Source organism: Leucoraja erinacea, chromosome 24 (genome assembly GCF_028641065.1).
Source record: "Leucoraja erinacea ecotype New England chromosome 24, Leri_hhj_1, whole genome shotgun sequence".
Taxonomy (NCBI): Eukaryota; Metazoa; Chordata; class Chondrichthyes; order Rajiformes; family Rajidae; genus Leucoraja; species Leucoraja erinaceus.
The window spans coordinates 26,616,875-26,628,989 of NC_073400.1; the positions used below are offsets into that span (position 1 = coordinate 26,616,875).

The 12,115-nt window shown below is 47.9% G+C and overlaps 1 protein-coding gene across 1 annotated transcript in view; it reads right to left on the reverse strand.

Moving 5' to 3' along the window:
* The window catches only part of LOC129708847 (cyclin-dependent kinase 18-like), a 73,384-nt gene extending 63,274 nt beyond the window's left edge, over positions 1-10,110 (reverse strand). Inside the window, exon 1 of the mRNA XM_055654870.1 lies at positions 9,873-10,110. The gene's annotated coding sequence lies outside the window, so the exon portion shown is untranslated. The remainder of the gene's footprint in view (positions 1-9,872) is intronic.
* Positions 10,111-12,115: the final 2,005 nt, after the last annotated feature.

The following is a 12,115-nucleotide window of genomic DNA, read 5'->3' on the forward strand; positions in this document are numbered from 1 at the left end:
GTGGACAATGAGAGGGGTCTCGGGTTTCCCAGCCAACTGGAATAGCCGCACTGATGTCAGAAGCTGCTGAATTAATAAGGGGATAATTACGTTGGCCATCTATCGCAGCCAGTGAAGGCAGTCAGAACGCATTCAGTCTATTCAGTGCCCGACTAGTAACTAGGGAAACGCCAGCGGTGAGGTTGAATAAACATCCTGGGAAAACCTGTTCTAAATGCAACGCCACATCGAGAGAGAAAATGGCAACTATCTGAGAAGATTACATCAGCCCCTCCAGCGGTCCTGCTGAATTCAATCTATCAATCATTTTGTCAGCCAAGACAGACACAAAACGCTGCAGTAACTCAGCAGGACAGGCAGCATCGCTGGAGAGAAGGAATGGGTGGTGTTCGGTCTGAAGAAGGGTCTCGACCCGAAACGTCACCCATTCCTTCCCTCCAGAGATGCTGCCTGAACCGCTGAGTTACTCCAGCATTTTGCCTCCATCTTCAGCGTAAACAAGCATCTGCAGTTCCTTCCTACACATTTTGTAAGCCATATTATGCTATGCAAGTGTCCCTAACCACCCAAGTGGGAAGGAGTTAAATGAAAGCAACAGGTCCTTATTAGGTTTAGTTTATTATTGTCACGTGTACAGAGGTACAATGAGCAGCATTTATTTGTCATCTGCTTTCCAGTCAGTGGAAACACAATTCATGATGACAATTGAGCCGTCCACAGTGTACAGATACAGTTGCCCATGCCAACCAAGATGCCCCATCTATGCTGGTGCCACCTGCCCTTGTTCAGCCCATACCCCTCTACACCTGGAACACATCATGGTAGAGTACCTCAGCAGGTCAGGTAACTTCTCTGCATAACATGGACGTTTGGGTCGAAACAATAGACAATAGACAATAGGTGCAGGGGTAAGCCATTCGGCCCTTCGAACCAGCATCGCCATTCAATGTGATCATGGCTGATCATCCCCAATCAGTACCCATTCCCCATATCCCCTGACTCTGCTATTTTAAGAGCCCTATCCAGCTCTCTCTTGAAAGCATCCAGAGAACCTGCCTCCACTGTCCTCTGAGGCAGAGAATTCCACAGACTCACCACTCTCTGTGAGAAAAAGTGTTTCTTCGCCTCCGTTCTAAATGGCTTACTCCTTATTCTTAAACTGTGGCCCCTGGTTCTGGACTTCCCCAACATCGGAAACATGTTTCCTGCCTCTATCGTGTCCAAGCCCTTAACAATCTTATATGTCTCAATGAGATACCCTCTCATCCTTCTAAACTCCAGAGTGTACAAGCCCAGCTGCTCCATTCTCTCAGCATATGACAGTCCCACCATCCGTGGAATTAACCTTGTAAACCTACGCTGCACTCCCTCAATAGCAAGAATATCCTTGCTCAAATTAGGGGACCAAAACTGCACACAATACTCCAGGTGTGGTCTCACTAGGGCTCTGTACAACTGCAGAAGGACCTCTTTGCTCCTATATTCGATTCCTCTTGATATAAAGGCACACATGCCATTCGCTTTCTTCACTGCCTGCTGTGCCCTTCTTGACCCAAAACGTTACCTATTCCTTTTCTCCGGAGATGCTGCCTGAGTCGCTGAGTTCTTTGCGTCTGTGTCCTGCACCTATTTCTGCTCCTGTGACTTATAAAAACATAGAAACATAGAAAATAGGTGCAGGAGTAGGCCATTCGTCCATTCGTCCCTTCGAGCCTGCACCGCCATTCAATATGATCATGGCTGATCATCCAACTCAGTATCCTGTACCTGCCTTCTCTCCATACCTCCTGATCCCTTTAGCCACAAGGGCCACATCTAACTCCCTCTTAAATATAGCCAATGAACTGGCCTCAACTACCTTCTGTGGCAGAGAATTCCACAGATTCACCACTCCCTGTGTGAAAAATGTTTTTTCTCATCTCAGTCCTAAAAGATTTCCCCCTTATCCTTAAACTGTGACCCCTTGTTCTGGACTTCCCCAACATCGGGAACAATCTTCCTGCATCTAGCCTGTCCAACCCCTTAAGAATTTTGTAAGTTTCTATAAGATCCCCACCTCAATCTTCTAAATTCTAGCGAGTACAAGCCGCGTCTATCCAGTCTTTCTTCATATGAAAGTCCTGACATCCCAGGAATCAGTCTGGTGAACCTTCTCTGTACTCCCTCTATGGCAAGAATGTTGTTCAAGAATGAACATAAAAGGACCAGTTCTAACTGCGTGGAGGTCCCGCACTGCTGCAAAGAAGGTCCCTGCTCGATTATACTCTCCTTGTATCTGGTGAGGGAATTCAACAATCAGAGAATGTCAGCCGCTCAGCCAAGATGATACAGCGAGCAGCGTTGGATGATTTCCTTGCGGGAAATCAGGAGGCAGTGATGCTAATTCTACCCTCGAGTAAAATGGAAACAAAATGAGCTACTGTTCTTGAAACAAGACTTCCGTTGTACCTTAATGCCTCCCTAAGTCATCTATGGATTCTATTTAAAAAAAGAAAGGAACACAAACAGCTGGAGTAAGTCAGCGGGTCAGGCAGCATCGCTGGCGAACATGGACAAGCAATGATCGGGATGGGATTCTTCTTCAGACTAGGGGGGGGGGGAGGGAGGGGGGGGGATGGGGGAGTGGGAGAAAGCTGGGAGAGAGAATAGGCAGGACAAATTGATAGGTGGATATAGGTGAGGGAGGGGGGTTAACAGGCAGATGGTTTGAACAAAAGAATATTTTAAAAGCAGAGATGTTTAAGAAAGAACTGCAGATGCTAGAAAAATCGAAGGTAGACAAAATGCTGGAGAAACTCAGTGGGTGAGGCAGCATCTATGGAGCAAAGGAATAGATGACGTTTTGGGTCATTGAGGTCATAGGAGGTCTTTTACTTTGGCGAGTCAACACAAACTTGACATTTTGTTCAACTCATCTAGGGTCTTCTAAACTCGTGGATTACGTCATCCAAGTGGGACAGGTCCTTTAGTGTACGGGGATCGCTGGTCGGCGCGGACTCGGTGGGCCGAAGGGCCTGTTTCCACACTGTATTTCTAAAACTAAACTAAAGAGACCGTTGGGCAGATGATCAAAGGCTTTGTCTAAGAGGACGGCTGATTCACAAAACAAGGAGGAATGATTTGGAACTCATGGCCTTAGAGAGTGATGGAAATTGAATCAATTGTTTCTTTCAAAAGGAATTACATAACTACTGAAGGAAAACAATTCCAGACCTCAGGGCACGAACCACAGTACAACCATCAAATTCAAGAACAGATTCTCCCATTTTAACTGGTGGCTCATTTGTTAAGGAGCAATACCTGATCTTCCAGTCTATCTTGTGTGGCCTTTGCACTTTTTTTTAATCTGCACTTTCACTGTAGGAATAACATTATCTTTTGCACCTTGTTTATTTTCTAGTTTACACTTCCTGATGTATTCATGATTTAGGTTCTGGTGCTCCACAGTCCCTGCCTCAAAAAGGCTGGCAGTATCATCAAAGACCCACACCATCCTGGCCACACACTCATCTCCCTGCTACCTTCAGGTAGAAGGTACAGGAGCCTGAAGACTGCAACGACCAGGTTCAGGAATAGCTACTTCCCCACAGCCATCAGGCTATTAAACTTGGCTCGGACAAAACTCTGAACATTAATAGCCCATTATCTGTTATTTGCACTTTATCAGTTTATTTATTCATGTGTGTATATATTTATATCATGGTATATGGACACGCTGATCTGTTTTGTAGTAAATGCCTATTATGTTCTGTGTGCTGAAGCAAAGCAAGAATTCAATTGTCCTATACAGGGACACATGACAATAAACTCACTTGAACGTGAACTTGAACTTGATTTGCCTAATTTGCATGCAAAACAAACTTTTTCACTGCATCTGGGATCCCAGGGTGGTGCAGGGGTGGAGTTGCTGCCTTACAGCGCCAGAGACCCGGGTTCGATCCTGACTACGGGCGCTGTCTGGACGGTGTTTGTACGTTATCCCCGTGACCTGCGTGGGTTTTCTCCGAATGCTCCGGTATCCTCCCACACACCAAAGACGTACAGGCTTGCTGGCAATTGTAAATTGTCCCTTGTGTGTGCAGGATAGTGCTAGTGTATGGGGATCGCTGGTCGGCGTGGACTTGGTAGGCCCAAGAGCCTGTTTCCGCGCTGAATCTCTAAACTAACTAAACATGACAATTATAAACCAACATCAATATGGGGCTATATTGGTCAGTCTGGCAAAATGTTGACATCAGTTTCACAAGTTCATAGGTTATAGGCGCAGAATTAGTCCATTCGGCCCATCGAGTCTACTCCGCCATTGAATCATAGCTGATCTCTGCCTCCCAATTCCTGCCTTCTCCCCATAACCCTTGACACCCATCTAAAAGAGCGCCCTTTAATTCTGAGGCTGTGACCTCTGATCCTAGACTCTCCCACCAGTGGAAACATCCTTTCCACGTCCACTCTCTCTATGCTTTTCATTATTCTGTAAGTTTCAATGAGGCCCCCCCTCAACCTTCTAAACTCCAGCAGGTAGAGGCCCAGAGCTGTCAAATGCTCATCATATGCTAACCCACTCATTCCTGGAATCATTCTTGTAAAACCTCCTCTGGACCTTCTCCAGAGCCAGCACATCCTTCCTCAGACATGGGGCCCACATTTGGTCACAGTACTCCAAATGTGGCCTAACCAGCACTTTATAGAACCACAACAATACATCTATTCCAGTTCTCCATATAAGTGTTAGCATTGAATTTGCTTTCCTTATTACCGATTCGACTTGTAAATTAACTTGTTGGGAGTCTAGATGATGCTCTTAAAAATAGCGGAGTCAGGGGATATGGGGGAGAAGGTAGGAACGGGGTACTGATTGGGGATGATCAGCCATGATCACATTGAATACGGTGCAGGCTCGAAGGGCCGAATGGCCTACTCCTGCACCTATTGTCTATTGAGTCCTGCAACAGCACTCCCAAATCTCTTTACACCTCTGATTTCTGGATTGTCTTTCTCCATTCAGAATATAATCTACGCCTTTATTCTTATTACCAAAATGCATGACTCCGCACTTTGCTGTATTGAATTTCATCTGCCACTTCTCCTCCTACTCTCCTCACCTGGGGTCCAAGACCTTCTGCGGAGTCATTGCCTCCTCTACACTCACTGCCTGCCCCTCCACCTATCTGAGCATCATCTGCAAACTTGGCACAAAGCCTTCAATCCCCTTCTCCAACAACCAGTGGCCCCAGCACCGACCCTTGCGCAACTCAACTAGTCACTGACAGCCCCCCCCCTCCATGTTTTGAGAGGTGGGGGACAATCCCCCCAAGATCTGTAATCCGGATTTTGAGATTTGGCTGGCTTGCAGGTAAGTCCCTCATTCATGGCCACTCGCGTTATTTAGTATGTTTTTCCCATCTCTCTCGCTCTCTCCCCCCTCCAAGGTTGGTTCTTCTGTTTGCCTTTATTTGCTTCAGTTTTATTTGTTTGTGTTATTTATCACATTGTAGCTTTCGAAAGATTCAAGCGGGTATCAGACGCTTTCTAAGGGCTGAATCGGCCCGTTCGCGGGGCCTTTCATCTTCCGGCGTGGCTTAAAATCAGTGCTGCATCGAGGCGATCGAGGCTGCCGATGTTGAAGCCCCTGCCGGCCGATTTTAAGCCGCGCCGGGCGATGAAAGGCCCCGCGAACGGGCCGATTGAAGCCCCACAATTCGGGGCGGACGAAGCTGCTGTTGCTGGAGTTCAGAGTCGGTCACCAACCATGTCAACTCCCGATGTTACCGTCCACAGGGCCCACGACTGAAGCCTCGTGTGTGTATGTGTGTGTGCGCGCGCGCGCATGCGGCCACCAAGAAGGCGTGCCCCAATTTGTGTCCCCCCCATGTTTTGATAGCGATTTCCACCCCTGCTGACACCCGCACTAATCAAGAATCTGTCAATCTCCACCTTAAATATAGCCATCGACTTGGCCTCCACAGCCGTCTGTGGCAATGAATTCCACAATACTCGGTATGAACCAGCATCTGCGGTTCACTTTTATTGCAATATCATAGCATTTTATATAGAGACTTGCCGAGGACAATAACACATTATGGGCGACGGAGGCAAAACATAGAAACATAGAAAATAGGTGCAGGAGTAGGCCATTCGGCCCTTCGACCCTGCACCGCCATTCAATATGATCATGGCTGATCATCCAACTCAGTATCCTGCACCTGCCTTCTCTCCATACCCCCTGATCCCTTTAGCCACAAGGGCCACATTTAACTCCCTCTTAAATATTGCCAATGAACTGGCCTCAACTACCTTCTGTGGCAGAGAATTCCACAGATTCACCACTCTCTGTTTTTTCTCATCTCGGTCCTAAAAGATTTCCCCCTTATCCTTAAACTGTCACCCCTTGTTCTGGACTTCCCCAACATCGGGAACAATCTTCCTGCATCTAGCCTGTCCAACCCCTTTGTAAGAATTTTGTAAGTTTCTATAAGATCCCCCCTCAACCTTCTAAATTCTAGCGAGTGCAAGCCGAGAATCACTTGTCCTATGCAGTGCTTCGAGACAGTGAGCGGCAGCAGTGATTGCCAGCAGGAATAAGTGGCTTGCAAATTCCTCCCTGGTGGATGGTTCTAAACACATGCTACGCAGCAGTGCCAGCAAACTGTGTTCTGTCCCCAAAATTCATTAATTCAATCTATTGACTTTTATGGACTGCGTTCAGAGACAGAGAAGGGAATAGATGGCTCAATCATTCCGGATGAAGTCCCAGATTTTCTCAGAAACTGTACAGAAAGCTGCGATCTTAGCCGGGAGTGCGGAAAAGCGTATTAATCTGAAGAAGGGTCTCGACCCGACTCTCCAGAGATGCTGCCTGTCCCGCTGGGTTACTCCAGCATTATGTGTCTATTATTGGTTTAAACCAGCATCTGCAGTTCCTTCCTACACATATTCTTTACGCCAGATGTTCATATGTTCCCTTATCATGTATCTGTACTCTGTAAATGGCTCGATTGTAATCATGTATTGTTTTTTTTCCGCTGACTGGTTAGCACGCAACAAAAGCTTTTCACTGTACCTCGATACACGTGACTATAAACTAAACTGAACATAAGAAACATGCAAGGTACACAAAAATGCTGGAGAAACTCAGGGGGTGCAGCAGCATCTATGGAGCGAAGGAAATAGGCAACGTTTCGGGCCGAAACCCTTCTTCAGACATAAGAAACATGCAATTCACCCTGACTATTTCACATCAATAGTTTTGTTTTTACCACACGGTTTCCCAAACCTTCACAGTTTATAATCTCTCTCTCTCCCTCAATTTTCCCCCTTGCTTCCTTCTTCAGATATCACAGCTGGTAACATAGAAACATAGAAAATAGGTGCAGGAGTAGGCCATTCGGCCCTTTGAGCCAGCACCGCCATTCAATATGATCACGGCTGATCATGCAAAATCTGTACAAGAAGGAACTGCAGATGCTGGAGAATCGAAGGTAGACAAAATTGCTGGAGTAACTCAGCGGGTGCGGCAGCATCTATGGAGCGAAGGAAATAGGCAACGTTTCGGGTTCCCGAAACGTTGCCTATTTCCTTCGCTCCATAGATGCTGCCGCACCCGCTGAGTTTTTCCAGCAATTTTGGCTACATACGAAATCTGTTTCCCGTTCCGGCTTTTTCCCCCATATCCCTTGAGAGAGTAGAGTTGCTGCCTCACGGCGCCAGAGACCCGGGTTCGATCTTGGGTGCTGCTTGTGTGTGGAGTTTGCACATTCTCCCCGTGCTCGCGTGGGTTTCCTCCGGGTGCTCCGGTTTCCTCCCACATCCCAAAGACCTGCGGATTTGTAGGTTAATTGGCTCCCTAGTGCATAGGAAGTAGATGAGTAAGTAGAAATACATGAAACCAATGTGAATGGGCGATTGATGGTCGGCGCGGACTCGGTGGGCCGAAGGGCCTGTTTCCATGCTGTATCTTTCGGTTCAATTCAATTCAATTTGTCGCAACTTCAAAGGTTGTGAGTTCTGCTTTCTATTGTGTTTCCAAGCAAAATAGTTTATGCAAAATTCCTTATTTGATTCATTAATATAATTATTTAGAAATTAATATCTTAATGATATTAATATCTTTCTATTGCTTTTGTATTCCCTCCAATTCAGTCTCCATGTCACTGGATCTCCTCTTACCCTTTCATAATCCAATTCATATCAAGTCATCTGTTCAACCCATTGCCACTATAGAAACCCACAGCCTGTTCAATCTCTCTAAATCATTATAACTTCTAATGCCCCTGTCCCACTTAGGAAAACTGAATGGGAACCTCTGGAGACTTTGCGCCCCACCCAAGGTTTCCGTGCGGTTCCCGGAGGTTGCAGGTGGTTGCAGGTAGGGAGACTGACAAAAACCTCCGGGAACCGCACGGAAACCTTCGGTGGGATGCAAAGTCTCCAGAGGTTTCCGTTCAGGTTTCCTAAGTGGGACAGGGGCATTAGTTGCAAGAGCTGATCATCATGTACAGCTCCATCCAAGACCACAAGAAAGAGTTGTGGACGCAGACCAGACCATCGCTCAAACCAACCTCCCTTCCATTGATTCAATCTCTACCCCACGCTGCCTCAACAAGGCCAGCAGCATTATCAAGGACCAGTCTCACCCCCGGTCACTCCCTCATCCATCAGGCGAGAAGTACAGAATTGTGAAAACACACACGTCCAGATTCAGGGACAGTTTCTTCCCAGCTGTGATTAGACACCTGGACCACCCTATCACCAATTAGAGAGAGGACCTGACCTACCATCTATCCTGAGAGAGGTCCTGACCAACCACTTTTTGTTATTCATGCCCTGGGCAGCACAGTGGCACAGCGGTAGAGTTGCTGCCTTACAGCACCAGAGACCCAGGTTCAATCCTGAGTACAGGTGCTGTCTGTACGGAGTTTGTTCGTTCTCCCCGAGACCTGGTGGGTTTTCTCCGGGTGCTCCGGTTTCCTCACACACTCCAAAGACCTACAGGCTGCTAGGGTAAATGGCTCTTGTAAATTCTCCCTGGTGCGTCGGATAGAACTAGTGTACAGGGTGGACTGGGCGGGCCGAAGGGCCTGCTTCCATGCTGCCTCTCTCAAAACCACACACACACACACACACAGCGGGGTATGGGGAAACGTGTGGAGGTCAATTAACCTACAATGGGATGTGCGCGGAAACCAGAGCACCTGGAGGAAACCCACTCAGCAGTCACAAGGTGGGAAAACTCCACACAGGCAGCACCCGAGGTCAGGATCGAACCCAGGCTCTCTGAGGCAGCAACTAACTCTCCCAGGCAACCCCAATGAGGCCATCATCAACCAACGCCCAATCTTCTCAGCCCTTTAAGAGGGAGAGAGACTTATCAACTCGCAGTGCTTTCCCTGGCGAGAACTTGCAGATACCAGATACTACAGCCGCTGGGTTCAGTCGCATTATTTACAGCTAGCTCCCTGATTTAGCAGTGAAAGCACACAAACAGCCTCTCTCTCTCATCCCTCCATCGCCTCGCTGTCTCTATAAAACGCATAGGCAGCGTTCAGAAGAGTGTGTGTGTGCCTGCAACGCGCACACAAACCCCACTGACTGCCCTGCCTGTGCAAAGACGCAGTATTAAAAAAAAAACCTAATGTTCACCTCTGCACCGTAGCAGGACAAATGCAACAGCTTTGCAACATCCGCGGGGCTTTAAAAAAAACACTGTCATTGCATGGTATTTTGTTAATTGTAGTAATTGCTATAAATCAGCACATACTTACAGCAGTGTCACACAGGTTCAAAACCAGAGTTGCACATTTCCTCCTGGATTATTCCAACCAGGGTTTTTTTTTTCAAATTTAAAAAAAAAGCAAAACAAGGTTGCCACTCACACGACTTTAACAAGAAGAGACTGGATCACAGCGAGTTTTGGTTCAGTGGCTGGATTGAAGCTGCCTGGTAGCTTCCTTCAGAGAGCATCATACGCACACGCATACTTCATGGTCTGATGAGAGTATAGATCACATCAACATCGGCACTGATATTAGCCCCGCTCCGCCCTTCTCTCACTCCCTCCCTCTCTCTGCGTGTGTCCACACATTCCCCGAGCTCTTTAACCCAGCCTCCTCCTGCTATTCCATGCTCTCCCCTCACAAATCACGCGGGTTGTTCTCTCTCGGGTTGTTTTATCGCTCCCTGTCTCTCTCCCCCTCTCCCCACCTCCTACACCCCACCCCCACTCCCTCACTCAACCCCCATCTCCACCGCCAAAGCACTCACAAAATGTCTGCAGTCTCACCAGCAGCCCGCTTCAGACTGCTCCCTATCATGTACACAGAGGCAACTTGTTTACTGATCAAAATTGCTGTTACAGAAAAAAAAACAGAGCCTGGAAAACTAATAACACAGAAAGGAATGATATGCCCAGCTTCCTGAAATGCACTGGGAATAACGTGCAGGGAGGGAGTGCAGATGTTGGTTTCAAGCCAGGGTAGACACCAAATGATGGAGAAACTCAGCGGGTCAGGCAGCATCTCTGGAGAAAAGGAATAGGTGATGTTTCGGGTCGACACCCTTCTTCAGGTTGAAGAAGGGTCTCGACCCTTTGCTCCAGAGATGCTGCCTGACCCGCTGAGTTGCTCCAGCTTTTTGAGTCTATCCAGGGAAAATGGAGACAACCTATTTGACTGCATAGCCGAACCACAGTTCGAGGTCTTTCATTTCTCGCAGTGACCATACCTCAAGAATATGTATCGATAACAGACTCATGCTAACTTCACAGTGGCCACTCAACACAATAACACCATAGAAACATAGAAACATAGAAATTAGGTGCATAGAAGAGTAGGCACATTCGGCCCTTCGAGCCTGCACCGCCATTCAATATGATCATGGCTGATCATCCAACTCAGTATCCCGTACCTGCCTTCTCTCCATACCCCCTGATCCCCTTAGCCACAAGGGCCACATCTAACTCCCTCTTAAATATAGCCAATGAACTGGCCTCAACTACCCTCTGTGGCAGAGAGCACCAGAGATTCACCACCCTCTGCGTGAAAAAAGTTCTTCTCATCTCGGTTTTAAAGGATTTCCCCTTTATCCTTAAGCTGTGACCCCTTGGCCTGGACTTCCCCAACATCGGGAACAATCTTCCTGCATCTAGCCTGTCCAACCCCTTAAGAATTTTGTAAGTTTCTATAAGATCCCCTCTCAATCTTCTAAATTCTAGAGAGTATAAACCAAGTCTATCCAGTCTTTCTTCATACGACAGTCCTGACATCCCAGGAATCAGTCTGGTGAACCGTCTCTGCCCTCCATCACTGGCTTGCACTGGCTCCCATAGAAGAGAACAGCACAGGAACTGGCCCTTCGGCCCACAATGTCCGTTCTAAACACGAAGCCAGGTTAAACTAGTCTCCTCTGCCTGCACGTGATCCATATCCCTCCATTCCCTGCATGTCCAGGTGGCTATCCTATGCACAGTGGTGCAGCGGTAGAGTTGCGGCCTCACAGCACCGGAGACCCGGGTTCCATCCTGACTGCAGCTGTTGTCCGTATGTGGTTTGTGCATTCTCCCTGCGGCCAGCCTGGGTTTGCCACTTGAGTCTGGTTTTCTCTCACATTTCAAAGACGTGCAGGTTTGTAAGTTTATTAGTTTCTGTTAAAAAGTTGTCCTTAGTGGTAGGGATAGAGTGTGCGGGGATCGCTGGTCAGAGCGGTTTTGGTGGGCCAGGGGACCTTTTTCCATGCTGTACGTCTAAACTAAACAGGCACGGAACTCGCTATCAAAATATGGAGGGGACCGGGGGACGGGGGGGACACAATTATTTGGCGGCCGTGCGCGCCTACGCACACTCACACACACACACACATGAGCGAGGCTTCGGAGGCTCTATCCAGCGCTAAATGCAACTCAACTCTGCCTATCTCGCCAGGTTAACCTACAAGCCCTGCCTGGACTGACGGGACACCAGCGCTCCTTCTCTGCACTGGCCATATTTCCCGTATGTCCAGGAAGGGCTGTAGGTTAATCTGGCGGGACAGGCAGAGTTGAGCTGGGTTTAACGCTGCTTCTCTGCGCTGGCTGTGGGCCTGGGGGTACAGTTCCCGTCTGACTCCCGACCTCTCTGGCCAC